The sequence below is a fragment of the Catharus ustulatus genome, chromosome 25, assembly GCF_009819885.2.
Source record: "Catharus ustulatus isolate bCatUst1 chromosome 25, bCatUst1.pri.v2, whole genome shotgun sequence".
Classification (NCBI taxonomy): domain Eukaryota; kingdom Metazoa; phylum Chordata; class Aves; order Passeriformes; family Turdidae; genus Catharus; species Catharus ustulatus.
In genome coordinates this window covers 2,712,136-2,735,877 of record NC_046245.1, presented here as the reverse complement: position 1 = coordinate 2,735,877, position 23,742 = coordinate 2,712,136, and the positions used below count along the sequence as shown (strand labels likewise).

The window sequence follows — 23,742 nt, the reverse complement described above, 5'->3', positions numbered from 1 at the left end:
CATGGCAGTGGGAGGTGACCAGTGCTCGGTGTGACCAGTGCTCGGTATGACCATGGCAATGCTCAGTGTGACCCGTGCTCAGTGTGACCCTGGCACTGGAAGGTGACCAGTGCTCGGTGTGACCAGTGCTCAGTGTGACCCTGGCACTGGAAGGTGACCTGTGCTCAGTGTGACCATGGCACTGGATGCCGGCCCTCAGATGGGAAGTGGCCGCTGCAGCACAAGCGGTGCCACCTCCCTGCTGTTCCCATGTCACACGGATTCAGGGGAGCTGCTGGACACCTGCAGCACTCCCGGGAAGGAAGGAAGGAAGGAGTGGCTGCTCTGGCACACCAGAAGGGATCTGCTGTGCAGAGCAGGAGGTGAATCAGTGAGCTGGGAATTTGAGCCCATCCCTGTTCCCCTGGTGTTGCTGGGTGGGAATGGGGATCCCATGGGTGCTGGTGGGGCTGGGGACGCTCCTGGGGGAAGCAGCTTTGATGGCAGAGGGTGGCAGAGCTGTCCTCACCCTCCCTCCTCTCCACACTGGAGCAGCCAAAGGTGACCAGGGACAGGCAGGTGACAGGATCCTGCCCAGCCCTGTGGTTTTCACAGTGACACTGGGACAGGGAATGTGTTTTGGGGTGCAGGACCAGCCTTGGGGTCCCTGGGAGCAGTGGGGTGACAGCCACAATCCCTGTCACCTCCTACCAGCGCCCAGGCCAAGCTAATGAACCCTGTGACTTTGATGTTTTAATTAGTTGCTTTTGGCTTTAATGCACAGGGATAATAGAGTTTGCATGGACTTATAAACCCTGCCCCTCCACTGGATCATTAGGAAAAGGGAAAAAAGACACAAGGTAAGCCTGGGTAGGGCCAGGAGGGAAGCTGGAGCCCTGTGGAGCACATGACACCCGCTGGGGTGTCACCCACCCTGCTGGTGACTCCTTTAAACCGCTAATTAAGCACCTTAAATCCTGGGAGAGCTCTGTGTGAGTAACAGCTGAGTTCAGAGTCCTCCTGCGTTTGTGAGCTTCGGGGAGGGGTCTCGGATTTGAACGTGGGAAGCTGATGCACAGCCAGGCCCCTGGAGTCAGGAATTGGGGTTGTGGGGTTCCCTCCAGGGGCTGGCCCTGCTCCCCCCAGGGTGACCAGGCTGGTGGTGAGGGACATGGGGACCCTGGTGGTGTCCTCCTGGATCATGGCATCAAGTCCTAAATGGGGACTGGAATGTGGACCAGGCTGGGGAGGGGACACACAGGTGTGCCACCAGCAGCCCTCTGCCCAAATCCTGCAGCTTTGGAGAGAGGGAAGGGAGGTGGGATTGGGATGGATGATCCCAGTGAGGGAAGGGAGGTGCAGGGACTGGGCCATCCCAGAGCCACACTGCAGGGACCAGGCCACACCAGTGCCACACCAGTGCCACACTGGGTCACATCAGTGCCGCACTACAGGGACCAGTGCCACACCAGTGTCACACCAGTGCCACACTGGCACACCAGGCCTGTCCCCTGCCACCCCCAACCCCTGCAGCCACCCGTGGCCAAGCCCTGGCGTGTCCCCAACGTGGGGAACTCCTGGCCAGCCCAGCAGCAGCCAAGGGGAAGCTCGGGCCAAGAAGTGTCGGCGTTTTGTGCTGACGGGGAAACTTTGCCTTCGACGCTTCCACGGCAGGGATGAGTCGGCAGCGGGGCTGAGCCGAGCGGGGCTGAGCCGAGCCAGGCTGAACTGAGCAGTGTCCTGGTGTTTGTGCCAATCTGGGAAGGAGCAGAGAGCGGTGCCTGGGTGTTTGTGCCCAGCAGGGAAGGAAGGAGCAGCGAGCGGTGCCCGGGTGTTTGTGGTGCCCACCAGGGAAGGAGCAGCAAGTGGTGCCCGGGTGTTTGTGCCCACCAGGGCAAGAGCAGAGAGCGGTGTCCGGGTGTTTGCGGTGCCCAGGGAAGGAGCAGAGCAATGCTCAGGTGTTTGTGGTGCCCAGGTGTTTGTGCCAATCTGGGAAGGAGCAGCGAGCAGTGCCCGGGTGTTTTGTGCCCACCCAGGGAAGGAGCAGAGAGCGGTGCCCAGGTGTTTGTGGTGCCCAGGTGTTTGTGGTGCCCGGGTGTTTGTGCCCATCAGGGGCAGGAGCAGCGAACGGTGCCCGGGTATTTGTGTCACCCAGGGAAGGAGAAGCAAGGGGTGCCCAGGTGTTTGTAGTGCCTGGGCGTTCGTGCTGCCCAGGGAAGGAAGGAGCAGCGAGCGGTGCCCAGGTGTTTGTGGTGCCTAGGTGTTTGTGGTGCCCTGGGTGTTTGTGGTGCATGGGGAAGGAAGGAGCAGTGAACGGTGCCCGGGTGTTTGTGCCCACCAGGGAAGGAAGGAGCAGCAAGCAGTGCCCGGGTGTTTGTGGTGCCCGGGTGTTTGTGTTGCCCAGGGTGTTTGTGTCACCCGGGGAAGGAGCAGAGCAGTGCCCGGGTGTTTGTGTCACCCAGGGAAGGAGCAGAGCAGTGCCCGGGTGTTTGTGTCACCCAGGGAAGGAGCAGAGCAGTGCCCGGGTGTTTGTGGTTGGTGCCCGGGTGTTTGTGCTGCCCAGGGTGTTTGTGTCACCCGGGAAAAGAAGGAGCAGAGCGGTGCCCGGCGCGTAGGAGTCCCCACCCGGAAGAGTTTGTCCGGCGGGGCCGGGCACGGAGGAATCCGATCCCTCCTTTTCCCAGGCTGGGATCCCGGCGCTCTCTCTCCGTGGCCTCGGCCGGCTCCTGGCTCGCCCCGGGATCGCGGCTCTGCCTCGTCCCCGCGGGGAGGATCCCGCAGCAGCGATCCCCGACATCTCCTCTTTGTCTGCGGCTCGCAAAGGTCAGCCCTGCTGTAAATAATCCCGCTCCTTGTGCCGCGGGGCCGGCTCCGGGCTGAGCCCAGCATCCTCCTCCTCCTCCTCCTCCTCCTCCTCCTCCCGCTGCCCGGGCGCAGGAGCGGTGCCAGCCTCGGTGATGCCAGCCCGGGGGGGACACAGAGCCGGGGGACCGAGGGGACAGCGGCGTGTCCCAAGCCAAGGGCAAGAGCCGGGATCGTGCTGCCGGCTCCTGCCTTCTCCAGGCTAAAAATAATCCGCTGGCCCTCGCCGTGCTGCCCTGCCCGGGCTGGGGGGGTGGCGGTGGGCAGGGGTGGGTGCGGGTTTGGGGGTGGTGGGACAGGGTTTGTGCGGGGTTTGGAAGTGACCTCTGCTCTTTGAGCATCGAGGGTCGGATTGTCAGCTCCAGGCTCGGATTTCGGGCAGAAGGTGTCTGATTTTCGGCGCCGTTTCTCGAGATGCTAATTAAGGACCCTGCGGCAGCAGCTGGAGCTTTAGTGTCCCTTCGCCACCCCTCGCTCGAGGTGGCCCCTGCGGTGCCCTCGGCTTTTCGCTTCTCGCCTTTTGTTCCTGCTGGGGAACTCGGGAATGCCGGTGCCTCGCCTCTCTCCGGGCCTCCAGCCTTTCCAGAGGCCCTCTCGACATTCCAGCTCCTCGCCTCCCTTCTTAAAAATAACCCCGTGCTGCTGGAGCGCTGCTGGGGGCACAGCCCAGGATGGGTGGGAAAGCTCCTTTCCCGTTCCTGCCATCCCACGGGGGTGATCCCCCAACCCTGTCCCCTCTCATGATCCCCCCAGCCCTGTCCCCTCTCATGATCCCCCAGCCCTGTCCCCTCTCATGATCCCCCCAGCCCTGTCCCCTCTCATGATCCCCCCAGCCCTGTCCCCTCTCATGATCCCCCCAGCCCTGTCCCCTCTCGTGCTGGTTCTGTCGAATCCCCCTGATTTTGGGGAGATGGGATCTGTGAGATTCTCGTGGGCTGTGTCCCAATCCCTGGTGTGACGGATCCTGCAGCTGGCAGTGCCCTGTGCCCAGAGCTCCCCGCTCCAAAGGGGCTTCCTTGGGGACAGGAATCCCTTCCAGCAGGGATCTGGTGATGGGGACACTCCTGGGGTTGGCCCAGGCTGGGAGGGAGCTCGTGCTCCGGCGTGAACCTGAGTTAAACATTATTCCTGCCTCTGGAGCAGGGAGGGATTAGTGCAAGGAGGGGGAGTGCAGGGAAATGAGGGCAGGCTGGATTTGTGGCCGTGCCGGCAGCTGGGAATGCCAGGAGCCCCAGGATGGCTGGAGAGAGGCTGGCAGAGAGTGACAGCGTGGGTGACAGCCTCTGGAGCAGAGGGAATGACAACAACCAGGATTTATCCCCATGGCACAGGCCTGGCTGCCTTCAACCGGGCTGAATCAGCCACAGGGAGCCGGGATCAGAGACTTGGCAGGGCTGGGAGAAGCTGGGAAGCGTGGCTGGGATCTTTCCTGGGTGTCCCGCTGCAGACGTGGCTCTGAGTCACCACATCCTGCCTGGGAAAGTTTTGGGTCCCCAAACTTTCGTTGGAACAGCTGGGCAGGGCTCTGGGATGAGCCCTGGGAGGGTCCTGCAGGATTCCCTGTGGGATCTCATCCCTAGGGACAAATCTGTGGGGCTGGGGGCCACAAAACCCCGTGTGCAGGCTGGAGCTGGGAGAGGGAGAAGCTTCACATCTTGCATTTTCCAGTGTGACTAGTGCTGGCTATTTTTAGTTGTCCAAATTAAGCTCGCCTTAAATGCTGTCTTTTGAGGTTTCTTTGAGGGAGGAGGCCTGCAGTGGTGTTATTTCCCAAGTGACAGATTGCTCTCCAATCTGACCCCAACTGGACTGGCCAAAAAAGCGAAGGGAAGGACTGAAGGGAAGCTGGGAAGCGTCTCCTCCCCGCAGAGCTGTGCCTGAGGGTGTTCCCCGAGTCAGCAGGAGATTTCCTGGGGGAAGGAGAAAACAAACCCTGCTGGTGTCCCTGTGGGGAAATCCAGCTGGAAAACCCCATCCTGTACCTGCTCTGGTATCCCCGGGGTGTGCTGTGCCCCTGGGAGCCGGCCTGGCTGTTCCACGGGGTGTTAAATCCACGGATTTCTCATCTCAGGGGTGTTCTGGATTCATTGGAGAGTGCTGTGTGCTGGTTGGGGTTTTTAGAGAACATGGGCGGGGTGCTGAGATGCTGCTCCTTTTTTGGGGGAGGCTGATCCAGAGAGGGCTGTCCTGCTCTCCATAGATCATCCAGCCAATCCCACGGCCCCAAAATCCATCCAGCTCCGTCCTCACTGCTGGATTCTGCCGTGCCAGCTCCTGACCCGCTGCCTTTCATCCCTTCTGGGCGGTTTTCTCCCAGCTCTCCCCATCCATGATGCGCTCCGTGCCTGTCTCACCTCACCAGGCACCTGCTGGAGCTCTGCACGCCCAGAGCTGGGTGCAGGAATGGTTTTTCCTGGGGGAGGGAGGCAGGGGAGCAGCAGCAGCAGCAGCAGCAGCAGCAGGGTGTTTCCTGCAGGTCAGCAGCCAGGGGATCCTCGGGCTCCTGCAGTCGGACGTGAAATGCATTGAATCCCAGCAAGATGCTGCAGACGGAGTTTCTGCAGTGCTGTGCAGGGCTGGAAGTGTTTCCTGGCTTTTCCTGGCTTTTCCTGGCCTGGGACTGTCCCTTTTCCCTTGGAAAGGACAATGAGGAGCCTCCCTTCCTCCTCCCAGCTGCATGCACAGCCCGGCCTTGCTGTGCCTCCTCAGTCCCCTCTCAGGATCCTTCGGGGCGCTGGGAAGGGATTCAGGAAAAGCCAGCAGGGAGCAGAGGGGTTTTCCCAAATCTCAGCCTCCTCACCCAGGATCTGCCTCCCTTTGGGAACAGCCAAGGTGGGGCTGGGTAACCCCAAACAGTTCTGGGGGATCCCAGACAGTTCTGGCTGATCCCAAACAGTTCTGGCACATCCCAAGCAGTTCTGGGTGACCCCAAACAGTGCCAAGTGATCCCAAATAATTCTAGCTGATCCCAAACAGTTCTGGCAGATCCCAAGCAGTGCTGGGTGATAATAGACAGTTCTGGCTGACCCCAAACAGCTCTGGATGGCCTCAGTCCAAGCTGCCACCCTGCATTCCCACTCTCCTCGTTATTCCAGGAGCAAACCCTCCTGCCCAGCCCCTGCCTGGGCTCTGTGGAAGCTGCAGAGGCCGATGGGGAGGGTGAGGAAGGCCCCAGATTGTGCAGGGAAAGGGAAGAGGAGCCAAAGCCTCGGGAGTGGAGGGGATTCCAGCAGGCAGAGCAGTCCTGGCTGGGACAGCTGGGCTGGAGGGGGAATCCTGGCCGTGGGTTTGGCATTTTCCCATTGGGATGGGGAGGGGGAATCGGCGCCCTGAGCCACAGGGGGGTGTCCATGCTGGGCTGCAGTGCCTGGGGGATCCCTGGTGGATCCCTCACTGTGTTCTTGTGGATCCTTCATGGATCCCTCAGTGTGTTCTTGTGGATCCTTCATGGATCCCTCGCTGTGTTCCTGTGGATCCTTCATGGATCCCTCACTGTGTTCCTGTGGATCCTTCATGGATCCCTCACTGTGTTCTTGTGGATCCCTCCTGGATCCCTCACTGTGTTCCTGTGGATCCCTCCTGGATCCCTCACTGTGTTCCTGTGGATTGCTTGTGGATCCCTCACTGTGTTCCTGTGGATCCCTCATGGATCCCTCACTGTGTTCCTGTGGATCTCTGGTGAATCCCTCACTGTGTTCCTGTGGATCCCTCACTGTGTTCCTGTGGATCCTTCATGGATCCCTCACTGAGTTCCTATGGATCCTTCATGGATCCCTCACTGTGTTCCTGTGGATCCCTCACTGTATTCCCATGGATCCCCCTCTGTATCCCACTCATCCCTCACTGCATTCCCAGAGATCTCTCTCTGTATCCCAGAGATGTCTCTCTGTATTCCCATGGATTCCTCTCTGGATTCCCACAGATCTCTCTCTGTATCCCATGGATCCTTCTCTGTATTCTCACAGATCCCTCTCTGCATTCCCGCTGATCCCTTGCTGTATTCCCAGGATCCCACTCTGCATTCCCATGGATCCCTCTCTGTATCCCACAGATCCCTCTCTATATTCACATAGATCTCTCCCTGCATACCCACAGATCCCTCCCTGCGTTCCCACAGATCTCTCCCTGTATTCCCACAGATCCCTCCCTGCGTTCCCACAGATCCCTCCCTGCGTTCCCACAGATCTCTCCCTGCGTTCCCACAGATCCCTCCCTGCGTTCCCACAGATCCCTCCCTGCGTTCCCAGCTCCCTCCCGGCCGTGTCACCGCAGTGCCAGCGCCGTGCCCTGACGCCGGGATTGTGGCACTAATCTGGGCCCTATCGCTGCTAAAGCCGCGATTATCCCGGGATTAGCGCTGCTGCTTAGGGACCCACCTGGGCCAGTGCCCGCAGCGCCACCCGTGCCAGAGCTGCGGCCACACTGCGTGCCCATGGCCACTGTCACCTCAGATGACCCAGAGCTGTGGCTAGCACTGTGTGCCCGTGGCCACGGTCACCTCGGGTGACCCAGAGCTCGACCAGCACTGCATGCCCATGGCCACTGTCCCCTCGGGTGGCCACTGTCACCTTGGGTGACCATTGTCATCTCAGTGACCCAGAGCTGCGACCAGCGCTGTGTGCCCCATGACCACTGTCCCCTCAGGTGGCCACTGTCCCCTCGGGTGACCCAGAGCTGTGGCCAGCACTGCGTGCCCCGTGGCCACTGTCACCTGGGGTGGCTACTGTCCCCTCGGGTGGCCACTGTCACCTCAGTGACCCAGAGCTGTGGTCAGCACTGTGTGCCCCGTGGCCACTGTCCCCTCGGGTGGCCACTGTCCCCTCAGATGACCCCAGAGCTTGGCCAGCACTTTGTGCCCTGTGGCCACTGTCCCCTCGGGTGACCCCAGGGCCGCTCTGGTTTGGGGGCTGGGCAGAGGCTGTGGGGTTTTGGGGACGTTATTGGGGTGGCCTCGTCCCCGTGGGGTTTGAGGCTCATCCAGGCAAGGCCAGGCTGGGATTGGGGCCTGGAGCAGCCTGGGATAGCGGGAGGTGTCGCTGTCTGTGGGATTTGGGATTTGGGATTCATCCCAAACCGTTCTGGGATTCTGTGATCCCATCCCAGCATCACTGTAGGTTGTTTTTTGGGGGAGACTGGGATTTCTGGCAAAGCCTGGCTTTGGGGCCTTCATTCTGTGATTCTGTGATTCTGTGATTCCATTCCATCATCAGTGTAGATGTTTTTTTGGGGGGGGACTGGGATTTACAGCAAAGCCTGGCTTTGGGGCCGTGATTCTGTGGTCCCATCCCACTGTAGGTGGTTTATTTTTGGGGAGCTGGGATTTCTGGCAAAGCCTGGCTTTGGAGCCGTGCTGGACTGGTTGGGAATGTTGGAAATGACAGGATTGGGAATGTCAGAGTTGGGAATTTCAGGACTGGGAATGTCAGGATTGGGAATGACAGGACTGGAAATAACGGGATTGGGAATTTCAGGATTGGGAATTACAGAGTTGGGAATGTCAGGGTTGGGAATTATAGAGTTGGGAATGTCAGGGTTGGAATTATAGAGTTGGGAATTTCAGGGTTGGGAATTAAAGGATTGGGAATTTCAGGATTGGGAATGACAGCCCACGCTCCATGACCACAGATCAGGGTGGCTGCAGGGTACCAGCAGACAAAATGCAATTTTTGGGAGTTGGAAGCCATGCCCATGATGATGATGATGATGATGATGATGAGGGTACAACTCCCCACCCTTACACCCAGCCAGCCCTTAATTAAAGCACGCTGAGGGTTTTTAATTGCTCTGACCCCCCCGTACCTGCAGTGCCTGCTCTGGATCCCAGCAGAGCTCCCACAAAGCCGCTCTCTAGAGCACATCCAGCCTTTTTCCAAGCCTTTTTTCCATCCCCTGGACACCCCAAGAGACCAAACACTGGGCTCAGCAGGGCTGTAGGGGTGGGTGGGAGTCTGGGGGTCACCCCTGGGTGTGGGGGTCCCCAGGGTGCTCCCCCTGCCCTCCCAGCCTCTCCCACCCCCTGATCCCTCCAGGCATTTCCCAACCCTTTCCTCTCACATCGATTTTCCGAGCTCCTTGCTGCTGTTTACTCAAACCCTCTCTTCTCCCACCATGGGGGGCTCCTGGGGGGTCCCTGTTCCCCTTTCCCAGCTCATCCCAGCCCATTCCAGCTCCCAGGACCTTTCCCTCCCCCTCCTATTTCTCCATATTTTCCAATTTGCCTCTCCCTCCCGGATTTTTTCCCCCCTCTTTCTTTTTTTTTTTTTTTCCATCTCCACCACGCCACCACCACGACTTTTTTTTTTTTTTTTTTTTTTTAAATACATATACAAATTATTATTATTTTTCCCCCCACACCCCTTGCTGGGTCAGGGTCTGCATTTAGGATTTCGAGGTTCTTTTCTCCGGGGATAAATATCGCCTTTCCCTGCTCGCCTGGCTCCCTTTAATTAGACTTCTTACTGCATGGAACAGTTCGCAGTTATATATGGAAAACAGCCCACACTTTCCCAGGAGCAGGGCATGTTGGGAAGGGAAACGGGAGCGCTCTTCCCTGGGAGCCGCGTGTGTTTTTCCTATCGCTTTTCCCGACTTTATTTTTTTTAACCCTTTGCAGCAGCGAAGAGCCCTCGCAGCCTTTTTTTTTTTTTTTTAATTTTTAATATTTTTTTTTAACTCCTCCTGTTGCTGGTTTGTCCCTTTCATTTGGGAAACAAAAAAAAAATTCCTGCTGTTATCAGTTTTTCTTTTTTTTTTTTTTTTTAAATTTTTAAATTTTTTTTTAACCCCTCTCCCCCTGGTTTGTCCCTTTCATTTGGGAAAAAAAAATCCCTGCTGTTCTCAGTTTGTTTTTTTTTTTTAATTTTAATTTTTTTAAACTCCTCTCCTCCTGTTGCTGGTTTGTCCCTTTCATTTGGGAAACAAAAAAAAAATCCCTGCTGTTCTCAGGTTATTTTTTTTTTTTTAATTTCAATTCTTTTTTAACTCCTCTCCCCCTGTTGCTGGTTTGTCCCTTCAATTTGGGAAACAAAAAAAAAAAAAAATCCCTGCTGTTCTCAGTTTTTCTTTTTTTTTTTTCTTAATTTTTAATTTTTTTTAAACCCCTCTCCTCCTGTTGCTGGTTTGTCCCTTTCATTTGGGGGGAAAAAAAAAATCCCTGCTGTTCTTTTTTCTTTTATTTTCTATATTTTTTGGTTGGTTGGTTTGGTTTGGGTTTTTTTGTGTTTGTTTTTGTGGGGTGGGCTTTTTGGGTTTTTTGGGTTTTTGTTGGTGTTTTTTGATTTTTTGGGGGTTTTGTTTGGGTTTTTGGGGGGTTTTTTGTTGTTTTTTTGGTTTTTGTTTTTGGTTTTTTGGGGTTTTTTTAATGGGAAAATTAGGATTTAGGGCTTGGAGTGGCAGGAGTTAGGCAGGGATGTGATCCCCAGCCTAATTCTCATAGCAGGAACACCCATCCTGGCTCACGTGGGCACTGCTGTCCCCAGCCTGTCCCCAAGAGCTGCTGCCACCAATCCCAGCTTTAGACCATCCCAAATTTCCCAACCAGCCCTGCCTCTCCTGCCTCAGTTTCCCCCAGAAGAAAAAAAAAAAATAAAAAAAATCCAGGCAGATTTTTAGGAGGAATCTCTGCCAGTTTGGTGATTTTTATTTTATTTTTTTTTCCCCCACGGGATTGTTCACAGAACAGGGAAGAGGAAGCTCCGGTGACAAGGTGAGCCACCAGGTGCCCCCAAAAACTTCTCCTCTTCCTTCTCCTCTTCCTCCTCTTCCTCCTTTTCCTCCTCCAGCTGATGCTGGTCCCAGCTCTGCTGCAGGAAATGATGGGACCAATTTCCATCCCCCAGGGATCTTCGGGTTAGGAATCCCCTGTCCCTGTGAAATCCTGCTAAAAATACCTGGGCTGTGTCCTCCTGTCCTGCCCGGGTTCCTCCTGTCCTCCCCGAGCCTTGTTTTGCCTCTCAGGTCTAAGTGAGGCCTGGCCTGGCTGGGTTTGGTTTGATTTAAGCTGAGTTTAAAGTTGCTGTGTGTTCTGAATGGGATTTGGGAAGTTTGGAGTGGGTTGAGTGGGGTCTCTGTGCTGGGGAGATGAGCTGGAGAAATGGGAGTGGCTGGGATGTACCAGACTCTGCCAAAATCCTGATAATTTTGGAATCCAAAAATCTGAACTCCTGGCTGTGCCTGTGCCCTGGAGCAGCTCTGGGGCTGTGGAGCTGAGAGCTCCGGGTTCCTCCTGTCCTCCCTCAGCCTTGTTTTGCCTCTCAGGTCTAGGTTGGGCCTGGCCTGGCTGGGTTTGATTTGATTTAAGCTGAGTTTAAAGTTGCTGCGTGTTCTGAATGGTATTTGGAGTGGTGGGATCTCTGAGCTGGAGAACTGGGAGTGGCTGGGATGTACCAGGCAGGCTCTGCCAAAATCCTGATAATTTTGGGATCCAAAAATCCAAAATCCTGGCTTGGCTGTGCCCTGGAGCAGCTCCGGGTCCCTCCTGTCCTCCCTGAGCCTGAGCCTTGTTTTGCCTCTCAGGTCTAGGTCAGGCCTGGCCTGGCTGGGTTTGATTTGATTTAAGCTGAGTTTAAAGTTCCTGCGTGTTCTGAACGGGATTTGGAGAGATGGGATCTCTGAGCTGGGGGAGATGAGCTGGAGAGCTGGGAGTGGCTGGGATACACCAGGCTCTGCCAAAATCCTGATAATTTTGGAATCCAAAAATCTGAAATCCTGGCTGTGCCTGTGCCCTGGAGCAGCTCTGGGACTCTGGAGCTGAGAGCTCCGCGTTCCTTTTTCCTGCCTGAGCCTTGTTTTGCCTCTCAGGCCTAGGTCAGGCCTGGCCTGACTGGGTTTGATTTGATTTAAGCTGAGTTTAAAGTTGCTGCGTGTTCTGAATGGGATTTGGAGAGATGGGATCTCTGAGCTGGGGAGATGAGCTGAGAGTGGCTGGGATATACCAGGCAGGCTCTGCCAAAATCCTGATAATTTTGGGATCCAAAAATCCGAAATCCTGACTGTGACTGTGCCCTGGAGCAGCTCTGGGGCTCTGGAGCTGAGAGCTCCGGGTCCCTCCTGTCCTGCCCGGGTCCCTCCTGTCCTCCCCAAGCCTTGTTTTGCCTCTCAGGTCTAGGTCGGGCCTGGCCTGGCTGGGTTTGGTTTGATTTAAGCTGAGTTTAAAGTTGCTGTGTGTTCTGAATGGGATTTGGGAAGTTTGGAGTGGGTTTGGTGGGATCTCTGAGCTGGGGAGATGAACTGAGAACTGGGATTGGCTGGGATGTACCAGGCAGGCTCTGCCAAAATCTTGATAATTTTGGGATCCAAAAATCCAAAATCCTGTCTTGGCTGTGCCCTGGAGATGAGAGCTCCGGGTTCCTCTTGTCCTCCCTGAGCCTGAGCCTTGTTTTGCCTCTCAGATTTAGGTCAGGCCTGGCCGGGCTGGGTTTGATTTGATTTAAGCTGAGTTTAAAGTTCCTGAACGGGATTTGGAGAGGTGGGATCTCTGAGCTGGAGAGCTGGGATTGGCTGGGATGTACCAGGCTCTGCCAAAATCCTGATAATTTTGGATCCAAAAATCCGAAATCCTGGCTTGGCTGTGCCCTGGAGCTGAGAGCTCTGGGTCCCTCCTGTCCTGCCCTCAGCACCATCCCAGCTCTGTGGCCTCTCCCCCAGCCTGGCCAGCTCGGACACTGCTCCCAAACTTTCCTCTGGGACAGAATCCAGGTGCTGGGGATGGGATCCCCATCCTGGCAGGACTCTCCCTCCTGTCCAGGTGTGCAGGGAGGCTCCAGGTGGCTCTGGCAGGGCTGGGATGTGACCCCTGCTCCATGCCCACCCTGTCCTGTTTATCCTCCAGCCCTGCCCAAATCCCAAAGCTCAGCTTTGGATCAGCGCTAAGCCGAGCCCAGGATGGGTCAGGAGGAGGGAGGAGAGGTCCCTGCACAGACTGAGGGGTGCAGGGTCACCCACTGTGTGCCAGTGCTGCTTCCCAGTGCTCCCAGTGCTCCCAGTACCCATTCCTGGTGCCAGCTGGGATGGACAAGGAGTGGACACAACCTCGTGCTGGCAGCCAGGACAATCCTCCCAAGCTGCTGGTGACAGAGGTGGCACTCAGGGGGTGCTGTGCCAGGTGTTTGCTGCTGCGGGGTTTGCTCCCCGTGCTCCTGCATTCCTGCACCTTGTAAAGCACGAGGGAATAATGAGAGGAGCTGCTCTGATTTAGTGCAGGCGCCGCCAGAGAAATTCCAAGGCCTTAGATGGAAACATTCCCCTGCCAGCTCGCCCGGAGCTCCCTGCTGCTCCTGCTGCTTCCATCCCCATGGAATTCCTGGGCTGCTGCACCCTGGGGATCAGGGAAACCCCGGATGGGGGAGAGGGTGAATTCCTGACCCTGGCCCTGCCTTTGGGATGGGGATGTGACACCTCTGGACAGCAGGAGTTAGGGATGTCACAGCCCCTGGTGGCAGAGATGTGGGTTTGGGGTTCAGGGATGTGGGTTTGGGGTTAGAGATGTGGATTTGGGGTTAGAGATGTGTGTTGGGGTTCAGGGATGTGATTTTGGGGTTCAGGGATGTGGGTTTGGGTTCAGAGATGTGGGTTTGGGGTTCAGGGATGTGGGGTTGGGGTTAGAGATGTGAATTGGGGTTCAGGGATATGGGTTTGGGATCAGGGATGTGGGTTGGGGCTCAGGGATGTGTGGATTTGAGGTTCAGGGATGTGGATTTGGGGTTCAGGGATGTGAGGTTGGTGTTCAGGGATGTCAGTTTGGAGTTAGAGATGTGGATCTGGGGTTCAGGGATGTGGGTTTGGGGTTCAGAGATGTAGATTTGGGGTTCAGGGATGTGAGTTTGGGGTTCAGGGATGTGGGTTTGAGGTTCAGGGATGTGAGTTTGGGGGTTCAGGGATGTGGATTTGGGTTCAGGGATGTCTGTTGGGGTTCAGGGATGTGGATTTGGGGTCAGGGATGTGGATTTGGGTTCAGGATGTGATTTTGGGGCTCAGGGCAGGAGGATTTGCCATCCCTGCATCCCTGCCCAGCCGTGCCCAGCGTTCCGCCCCCAGCCCCTTCCCTGCCCTTTGCAGGAGTTAATTGCTGCCTTGGGCACGCCAAACCCTGCAGTTTTCCAACGTCAATTAGCAGGAGGCAAAACAGCAGCGAGATGGGAGCCAGGGCAGCTGCAGGGTGGCAGCAGGGACATTCACTGGGGGAATGTCACCTCCTGCTGCCTTTCCTTGTGCTCCCACCGTGACCTTGGCCCTGCTGCCATCCCACGGCCTGGCAGGAGGGAGGACAGGATGCTGTGACACAGCCAGGGTGGGGACAATGCTCTGGTGGCCTCGCCAGACGTGGTGGCACCTGCGTGGGGACGAGGGGTGACAGCCAGTTTGGGGGCAGGTCCCCCCCAGCCTCGTGGCTGCTGCTGGCACTGGTGGGAACTGGGAATTGTCACTTGTGGGAGCTGGGAATTGTCACTGGTGGGAGCTGGGAATTGTCACTGGTGGGAGCTGGGAATTGTCACTGGTGGAGCTGGAATTGTGACTGGTGGGAACCTGAATTGTCACTGGTGGGAACTGGAATTGTGACTGGTGGGAGCTGGGAATTGTCACTGGTGGGAACTGGGAATTGTCACTGGTGGGAGCCTGAATTGTCACTGGTTGAAACTGGGAATTGTCACTGGTGGGAACTGGGAATTGTCACTGGTGGGAATTGTCACTGGGGGGAGCCGGGAATTGTCACTGGGGGGAGCCGGGAATTGTCACTGGTGGGAACTGGGAATTGTCACTGGTGGGAGCTGGAATTGTGACTGGTGTGAACTGGGAATTGTCACTGGTGGGAACTGGGAATTGTCACTGGTGGGTGCCTGAATTGTGACTGGTGGGAGCTGGGAATTGTCACTGCTGGGAACTGGGAATTGTGACTGTTGGGAGCTGGAATTGTGACTGGTGTGAACTGGGAATTGTCATTGGTGGAGCTGGAATTGTCACTGGTGGGAGCTGGGAATTGTCACTGGTGGGAGCCGGGAATTGTCACTGGTGGGAACTGGGAGTTGTCACTGGTGGGAGCTGGGAATTGTCACTGGTGGGAACTGGAATTGTCGCTGATGGGAACTGGGAATTGTGACTGGTGGGAACTGGGAATTGTCACCCCCGGGGTACCCTGCCCTGCCCTCCCTGCCCTGCCCTGCCCTGGAGCAGCCTCAGGTCCCGGATCCAACAGCGAATTCCCGCTGGAATTCCCGGGCTGCGGCACCAGCCCCGGGCTCCGTGACTGCTGTGTCACTCGCTGTGTCACTCGCTGTGTCACTCGCTGTGTCACTCGCCTGGTGACTCGGTTTCCCTGGCACAGCGCTGCTGCCGCTCTTCCTGGGCGTTTTCCTGCTCCTTTTCCCCCCGTTTTTATTCCCCCCACCCTCGCAGGATGGAGCTCCCTCCCCCTGTGCCCCCCCCAGTGAATTTTAGGGGGTCTGGCCGTGTCCCCGTGGCGCGGTGTGGCTCCGGTGTGTCCCCAAGGGGTGGCGGGGGTGGCGCTGGGGACATGTGGCGCTCCGGGGTGCGGGGGGAGCCCCTCGGGGCAGGGCAGTGTCGCTGTCCCCACCCCTGGAGGAAGCGGATGCTGCGGTGGGAGGAGGGGACATCCCGCGGGTGCCACAGGTGGCTGTCCCCGGGTGCCACCGCTTCTGCTTTCGGCACCTGCAGGGCGAGGGGACACCGGGGTGACCGGGGAAGGGACAGATCCTCTGAACTGGATGGGGACAGATCCCTCTGAGCTTGCTGGGGACAAATCTCTTTGTGCTGGACAGGGACGGATCCCCTGTGCTGGATGGGGACAGATCCCTCTGAGCTTCCTGGGGATAAATCTCTTTGTGCTGGATGGGGACAGATCCCTGTGCTGGATGGGGACAGATCCCGCTGTGTTGAATGGGGACAAATCCCTCTGTGCTAGGTGGGGACAGATCCCCTGTGACAGATCCCTGAGCTGGGGACAGATCCCCTCGTGCTGTCTCAGGCTCCCTGACTGTCCCGAGTCCCTGATTGTCCCCTCGTCACCCCCATGGACATTCCACCACCGTGACCTTCTGCCATCCCCCCTCCTCCCCTTCACCCCGCGGGTGACAATCCCTGAGCTGGGATGTCCCCTGACCCTCCGAGCCAGCTCTGACCTGCGGGTTTGTCCCCTCCCTCCATGACACGGGCGCGATGTCCCCGTGCGGGTGTTGGTGTCCCTTGGGGGTGTTGGTGTCCCTTGGGGGTGGCGGTGTCCCCGTGCGGGTGGCGGTGTCCCCTTTGGGTGGCGGTGTCCCCCGGGGCTGGCGGTGTCCCCTTTGGGTGTTGGTGTCCCCGTGCGGGTGTTGGTGTCCCCGTGCGGGTGTTGGTGTCCCTTGGGGATGTTGGTGTCCCCGCGGGTGTTGGTGTCCCCGTGCGGGTGTTGGTGTCCCCGCGGGTGTCCCGGCGCCGCAGGGGTTAAGCAGGGAAGGCGTCCCCTGCCAGGGGTGTTGCTGGGAACAGGCAGGAGCAGGAGCGGGAGCCATCGGCACATTGCGATTCGGTGAGTGTGCCGGGGAGGGGCCCCCGGGGCTCCCCGGGGCTCCCCAGCCCCCCCCGGCTCCTGGAGAGCTCCGGGAGGGGGAAATGGGGACCCCCCACCCCCCCAAAATCCCGCACCCCATAAAATCCCCGCGGGCTGAGCGCCACGTGCTGCGCCCGGCCCGGGGCCACCGACAGGGAGGGGCGTGCGGGGGCTCGGAGCCGCGTGGGGGTCGTGTCACCCCCTGTGTCCCCCCCATGTGTCCCCTCTGTGCCACCCTCTGTGCCCCTCCTGTGCCCTCCCCGTGCCTCTCTGTCCCCCGTGATCACCCCCCGTGTCCCCTCTGTGCACCCCATGTGTCCCCCTTGCACACCCCGTGTGTCCCCCCCGTGTCCTCCTGTCCCCCCCGTGCCCCTCCTGTGTCCCCCTCTGTCCCCCTCTGTCCGCCTCTGTGTCCCTTCTGTGCCCCCTCTGTACCCCCACTGTGTCCCCCGCTGTGTCCCCCGTTATCACCCCGTGTCCCCCGCTGTTCCCCCACTCTGTGCCACCCTTGTTCCCCGCTCTGTGCCACCCTTGTTCCCCCCCCGTGTTCCCTCTGTGTCCCCCTCCTGTGCCCCCGTGTGTCCCCTCCCCGTGCCCCCTGTGTGCCCCACCTTTGTCCCCCACGTGTCCCCCCTGTGTCCTCCTGCGTGTCCCCCATGTGTCACCCCCTGTGTCTCCCTCTGTCCCCCCCTCTGTGCCCCCCCCGTGTCCCACTCTGTGTCCCACTCTGTGTCCCACTCTGTGTCCCACTCTGTGTCCCCCTTGTGCCACCCCTGTGCCCCCTCGTGCCCCCTCTGTGTCCCCCTGTGTCCCCTCTGTGTCCCTCTGTGTCCCCCGTTATCACCCCCTGTGTCCCCCCCTGTGCCTGCTCTCTGTGCTACCCTTGTGCCCCCCCGTGTCCCCCCCCGTACCCCTCCTGTGTCCCCCTGTTATCATCCCCCTGTGTCCCCTCTGTGCCCCCTCTGTGTTCCCCGTTATCACCCCCTGTGTCCCCTCCGTGCCCCCCCTCTGTGTCCCCTCTGTGTCCCCCTCTGTTCCCCCCGTGTCCCCTCCTGTATCCCCCCCGTGTCCTCCCTGTGCCTCCCCATGTCCCCTCTGTGTCCCCCACCGTGCCCCCCTGTGTCCTCCCTGTTGTCCCCCCCTGTGTCCCCCCTGTGTCCTCCCCTGTGTCCCCTCTGTCCCCAAGGCTGTCACCTGTTGGACTGGTCCCAGTCCATCTCCCCTTTTGGCAATGGGGCTCCCCCACTCCGAGGGGGTGCAGGGGGGGTCTCGTCGCCCCCTCCCCAATTTCCCCTCCCCTGGGGTCTCTCCCGGTGATTTCCTGCCTGGGTGGAGCCGTTCCCGAGCATTGTCACCTCCCTGTCCCCTCCCACTGGGCCCAGTTTGGAGTGGGGTCGCTGTGCTGGGCAGGGAGGGCTCTGTGGCCTCTCCAGGGACAATTCCCCCTGCAGGGCAGGACAGGGGCTCCAAACCCACTTTAATTCTGCTTTAATTGGCTCTTGGAGTCCGTTTGTCCATCTGGAGAGCAGCTCTGTCCGAGCAGCCTCTCTCATCCCACTGTGGCTGCAGCTTCAGATTCCCAACCAGAAAAAAAAAAATAAAATCTCAAACCCAAGCCAAGGAAGGGTAATTTTGGGGGAGTTGATTTTTTATTTTTTTTTTAAATTTCTTTTTTCCCTTCCTCCCCACTTGGCAACATAAACAGCATCCCTGACAGCTTTACATTGAGTTTACCATGGCAACCTCAGGCAGCCAAGTGTTCCCAACACCCATTCCCAAAGGGGGAGAGGAGATGGACCCTGGTGGGTCCAAATCCCTGAGCTGGGGTTGGTGGAGCTGGGATCCAGGTGCTTGGGGAAGGTGATCCCAGTTTGATCCACCTTGGAATCTGAGCTGGAATTTATGGAGCTGGGATCCAGATGGTTGGGGAAGGTTGATCCCGGTTTGATCCACCTTGGGATCCCAGCTGGAATTGGTGGAACTGGGATTTGTGGAGCTGGGATCCAGGTGCTTGGGGAAGGTGATCCCAGTTTGGTCCACCTTGGGATCTGAGCTGGGATTTGTGGAGCTGGGATCCAGGTGCTTTGGGGAAGGTGATCCCAGTTTGGTCCACCTTGGGATTCAAGCTGGGATTTGTGGAGCTGGGATTTGTGGAGCTGGGATTTGTGGAGCTGGGATTTGTGGAGCTGGGATCCAGGTGCTTGGGGAAGGTGATCCCAGTTTGATCCACCTCAAGATCCAAGCTGGGATTTGTGGAGCTGGGATTTGTGGAGCTGGGATCCAGGTGCTTTGGGGAAGGTGATCCCAGTTTGATCCACCTTGGAATCTGAGCTGGAATTTGTGGAGCTGGGATCCAGGTGCTTGAGGAAGGTGATCCCAGTCTGATCCACCTCGAGATCCAAGCTGGAATTTGTGGAGCTGGGATCCAGGTGCTTGGGGAAGCTGATCCCGGTTTGATCCACCCTGGGATCCAAGCTGGGATTTGCTGCTCTGGGCAGGGAATGTGGTGGCTGCTGATGCTGAGTGGGAGTTGTCCCAGCTGGAGGAGCTGAGCTGGGGCATGGATTTCATCCTTCAGTGGAAAAATGGAAAAATTTTCCATTTGAAAATGGATCCTTCAGTGGATCAATAGAAAAAAAAACCTCCTGAGCTTGGGCAGGGGTTGCTCCATCTCTGATCATCCATGGGAGGACAGAGCACTGCCGGGATTTGATCTCATGTCCTGAGGCAGGAGGATCCCTGTCCTTGCCAGGGACCCACCACAGCTGCTGGTGGCACTGCCAGGCTCCTGGTGCCACCAGCAGTGCCACCAGCATGGCAGCAGGGCCACCCACGCCGTGCCTCGAGTTGTCACTCGCGGCGTCTCCAGCTCATTAATTTTCCCTCACCGCTTTTCGAGCACTTTTGAATCTAAACCCAGGGTTCCTGGGGCTGGGGTGGCCACAGGGGACGCTCAGCTGGTGGCCCTGGCGGTGGCACTGTCCCTGGCAGGACAGAGGTGCCGTGCTGCCGTTTATTATTCCGGGCAGGTTCAGCTGCAGCACCGCGTCTGCTCCGCCGCTCCTCGCCGGCTCCTCCTGCCTGGAGCTGCTCCTTCCTCCCCTGACACCCCAGGGCATCCAGGAGGGATCCCCAGCTCCTCAGGGAGGTGACACAGGTGGTGGCAGCACAGGGGACTCCACTCCCTGCTCCTCTCCCTGCTGGGATGTTTCCTTCCCTGGTTCCTCTCCAGGATTTGGGCTCTGGGAGTGAATTCCAGGACCGAAGGGCAGAACGTGCTGGAGTCCCTGGGAGTGCTCAGAGCCGTGGCTCTGTCTGGGTGGGATGGGGCAGGGCCAGGAGTGGGGCTGTGATCCCAAAAGGGCTGTGGGAGGATGCTGAGAGTGGGCAGGAGCCGTCCTGCACCTCGGTCCTGGGCTGGAATCTCAGTGTGGGGCACAGGGATGGGGCTGGGTCCCTTTTTCTTGAAGGATAAAGCGAGTTCCAGGCTGGAATATCAGTGTGGGACACCGGGATGGGGCTGGTTCTCTTTTCCTTGAAGGACAGAGTGAATTCCAGGCTGGAATCTCAGTGTGGAACACAGGGATGGGGCTGGGTCCTTCCAGTGCCCCCAGGACAGGGTAATTTCCAGGCTGGAATCTCAGTGTGGAACACAGGGATAGGGCTGGGTCCTTCTTTTCCCTGCAAGGACAGAGAATTTCCAGGCTGGATTCTCACAGTGGGACACAGGGATGGGGCTGGGTCTCTTTTCCCTGAAGGCTAGGGGGAATTCCAGTCTGGAATCTCAGTGTGGGGCACAGGGATGGAGTTGGGTCCTTCCTTTCCCTGCAAGGACAGAGGGAATTCCAGTCTGGAATCTCAGTGTGGGACACAGGGATGGGGCTGAGTCCTTCCAGTCCCCCAGGACAGGGTAATTTCCAGTCTGGAATCTCACAGTAGGACACAGGGATGGGGCTGGGTCCCTTTTCTCTGCAAGGACAGAGAATTTCCAGGCTGGAATCTCAGTGTGGGACACAGGGATGGGGCTGGGTTCCTCTTCCTGCGAGACAGAGTGAATTCTAGGCTGGAATCTCACTGTGGGACACAGGGATGGGGCTGGGTCCCTTTTCCCTGAAGGACAGAGTGAATTCTAGGCTGGAATCTCACTGTGGAACAACACAGGGATGCTGCTGAGTTCCTCCTTTCCCCCTGGATGGAGTGAATTCCAGGCTGGATTCCCACTGTGGGACACGGGGATGGGGCTGGGTCTCTTTTACCTGAAGGATAGAGGGAATTCCAGGCTGGAATCTCAGTGTGGAACAACACAGGGATGCTGCTGAGTTCCTCCTTTCCCCCTGGATGGAGTAAATTCCAGGCTGGAATCTCGGTGTGGGACACAGGGATGGTGCTGGGTCCCTTTTCCCTGAAGGACAGAGGGAATTCCAGGCTGGATTCCCACTGTGGGACACAGGGATGGGGCTGGGTCCCTTTTCCCTGAAGGATAGAGGGAATTCCAGGCTGGATTCCCACTGTGGGACACAGGGATGGGGCTGGGTCCCTTTTCCCTGAAGGACAGAGGGAATTCCAGTCTGGAATCTCAGTGTGGGACACAGGGATGGTGCTGATCTCCTCCCTGAGCTCTGTCAGGGGTAATTAAGGGCTAGGCTGTTCCAGCACTAATTAACTGTCTCCCTGTTAACCTCTGAGCTCTCCTCAGACAGCGCCGGTTGCTATGAAAGAGGAGGAAATGAGCGTGGTGGGGTGGGGGAATTAGCGTTTTTTCTCTTAATCAGCAGGAGCTGCTTAATTGGGCCTGCCACCTCCTGCTTCCCCTGCCGGGAGCTGCTGCCGTGCAGGGATGGATGAGCTCAGCTCTCCTCGTGGGATAACGGGCTGGGGACGGGCAGGGATGCGGGAACATCCCGGGGATCCCTGCTGGATGGGGCAGCAGCAACCGAGGGTGGGAACTGCAGTGTCCCCATCCCTGTGTCCCATCCCTGTGATCCCTGTGTCCCTTCATCCCCGTGTTGCTTCATTCCTGTGTCCCTTCATCCCCGTGTTGCTTCATTCCTGTGTCCCATCCCTGGGATTCCTGTGTCCTTTCATTTCTGTGTCCCATCCTAATGTCCCCATCCCAGTGTCCCATTCCTGTGTCCCCATCCCTGTCCCATCCCTGTGATTCCTGTGTCCTTTCATCCCAGTGTTCCATCCCAATGTCCCCATCCCTGTGTCCCGTCCCTTTGTCCTTTCATCCCAGTGTCCGAATCCTGTGTCCTTTCATCCCTGTGTCCCCATCCCTGTGTCCCCATCCCTGTGTCCCATCCTAATGTCCCCATCCCTGTGACCCATCCCTGTGTCCTTTCATCCCAGTGTCCCATCCCAGTGTTCCATCCCAATGTCCCCATCCCTGTGTCCCATCCCTGTGTCTGATTCCCATGTCCCTTCCTCCCTGTGTCCCCATCCCTGTGTCCTTTCATCCCTGTGATCCCTGTGTCCCATCCCTGTGTCCCATCCTAATGTCCCCATCCCTGTGTCCCTTGATTCCTGTGTCCCATCCCCGTGTCCCCATTCCTGTGTCCCATCCTAATGTCCCCATTCCTCTGCTCCCATCCCAGTGTCCCTTCACACCTCTGTCCCATTCATGTGTCCCATCCTAATGTCCCCATCCCTGTGTCTGATTCCAGTGTCCCATCCCTGTGTCCCATCCTAATGTCCCTATCCCGGTGTTCTTTCATCCCTGTGCTCCCACCCCAGTGTCCCCATCCCTGTGTCCCCACCCCAGTGTCCCATCCTTGTATCCCATCCCTATTTTCCCCATCCCAAACTTTATCATCCCTATTTTCCCCACCCCGGTGTCCCCACCCCTGCAGCTGGAGCTCAGCTCCCTGCCGAGGTGGGGACATTCTGCCGGTGTCCCTGCTGTCCCTGAGTTCAGTTGGTGCCTGGGGTGTCCTGATAGTGCCGGGAGCTGCCCTGGGGTGCTGCTGGTCTGATAAGGAGCTGCTCCCGAGGGGGCTGGGCTGGGGCTGGGGCTGGGGCTGGGGCTGGGGCTGGGGCTGGGGCTGGGGCTGGGGCTGGGCTTTGGGGCTGTGCTGGCCCAGAGACTGAAACAGGGCTGGGGCTGGAATTGGGGTGGTGTGGGACAGCCCTGTTTGGTACAGCTCTAGGACTGGAATTGGGACAGTTCTGGGGCTGGAATTGGGGCAGTTTGGGGCAGTCGTATTTGGGACAGTCCTGGGATTGGAATTGGGGTGGTGTGAAACAGCCCTGGGACTGGAATCAGAGTGGTTTGGGACAGTCCTGGGGCTGGAATTGGGGTGGTGGGGGACAACCCTAGGACTGGAATCAAAGTGGTGTGGGACAGTTCTGGGACTGGAATTGGGGCAGTTTGAGACAGTCCTGGGACTGGAATTGGGATTGTTTGGGGCAGTCCTATTTGGGACAGTCCTGGGACTGGAATTGGGGCAGTTCAGGACAGTCCTGGGACTAGAATCGGGATTGTTTGGGACAGCCCTGGGACTGGAATTGGGGCAGTTTGGGACAGCCCTGGGATTGGAATTGGGGTGGTGTGAAACAGCCCTGGGACTGGAATCAGAGTGGTTTGGGACAGTTCTGGGACTGGGATTGGGGCAGTTTGGGACAGCCCTGGGGCGGGAATTTTGTGACTGTTCTGGGGTTGGATTGGAGCAGTTTGGGACAGCTGTGGAGCTGGAATTGGGGTGGTGTGGGACAGTCCTGGGACTGGAATCAAAGTGGTTTGGGACAGCCCTGGTGCTGGAATTGGGATGTTTTGGGACAGCCCTGGGGCTAGAATTTTGGGACTGTTCTGGGACTGGAATTGGGGCAGTTTGGGGCAGTCCTGGGACTGGAATCAGAGTGGTTTGGAACAGTCCTGGGACTGGAATTGGAGCAGTTTGGGACTGGTTTGGTGGCTCTCTGTGGGGTTTGTGAGGGCAGGTGCATCCCGTGTGCTCCTGGGGCCAGCAGTGGACATTGTCCCTGTCCCTCCTGTCCATCCCTGTCCCTCCCTGTCCCTCCCCAGCCTGGGGCCAGCACTGGACATTGTCCCTGTCCCTCTCCTGTCCCTCTCCTGTCCCTCTCCTGTCCCTCTCCTGTCCCTCCCTGTCCCTCTCCTGTCCCTCCCTGTCCATCCCTGTCCCTCCCTGTCCATCCCTGTCCCTCCCTGTCCATCCCTGTCCCTCTCTGTCCATCCCTGTCCCTCCCTGTCCATCCCTGTCCCTCCCCAGCCTGTCCTGCCCCCCCTGGGCCCTGTCTCACACAGAGTGGCCGTTCCCCCGTTGTTCTTTATTTATTTTGCCCTCGGGAAGATTTTATTTTCTCTCCATGAGAGCCTCCCCTCGCAGCCTTTTTGCCTCTGGAGT

The 23,742-nt window shown here is 58.0% G+C and overlaps 1 protein-coding gene across 7 annotated transcripts in view; it reads left to right on the top strand.

Moving 5' to 3' along the window:
* ATP2B4 (ATPase plasma membrane Ca2+ transporting 4) overlaps positions 1–23,742 on the top strand; it is a 72,776-nt gene that overhangs the window by 3,598 nt on the left and 45,436 nt on the right. The window contains exon 2 of one of the 7 annotated variants that reach the window (XM_033079969.1): positions 10,518–10,546. The exons of 5 other annotated variants lie outside the window; for them this stretch is intronic. The gene's annotated coding sequence lies outside the window, so the exon portion shown is untranslated. Of the gene's footprint in view, positions 1–10,517; positions 10,547–16,344; positions 16,361–23,742 lie in introns of those variants that run through there. One more of the 7 variants, XM_033079970.1, reaches the window with a different exon arrangement.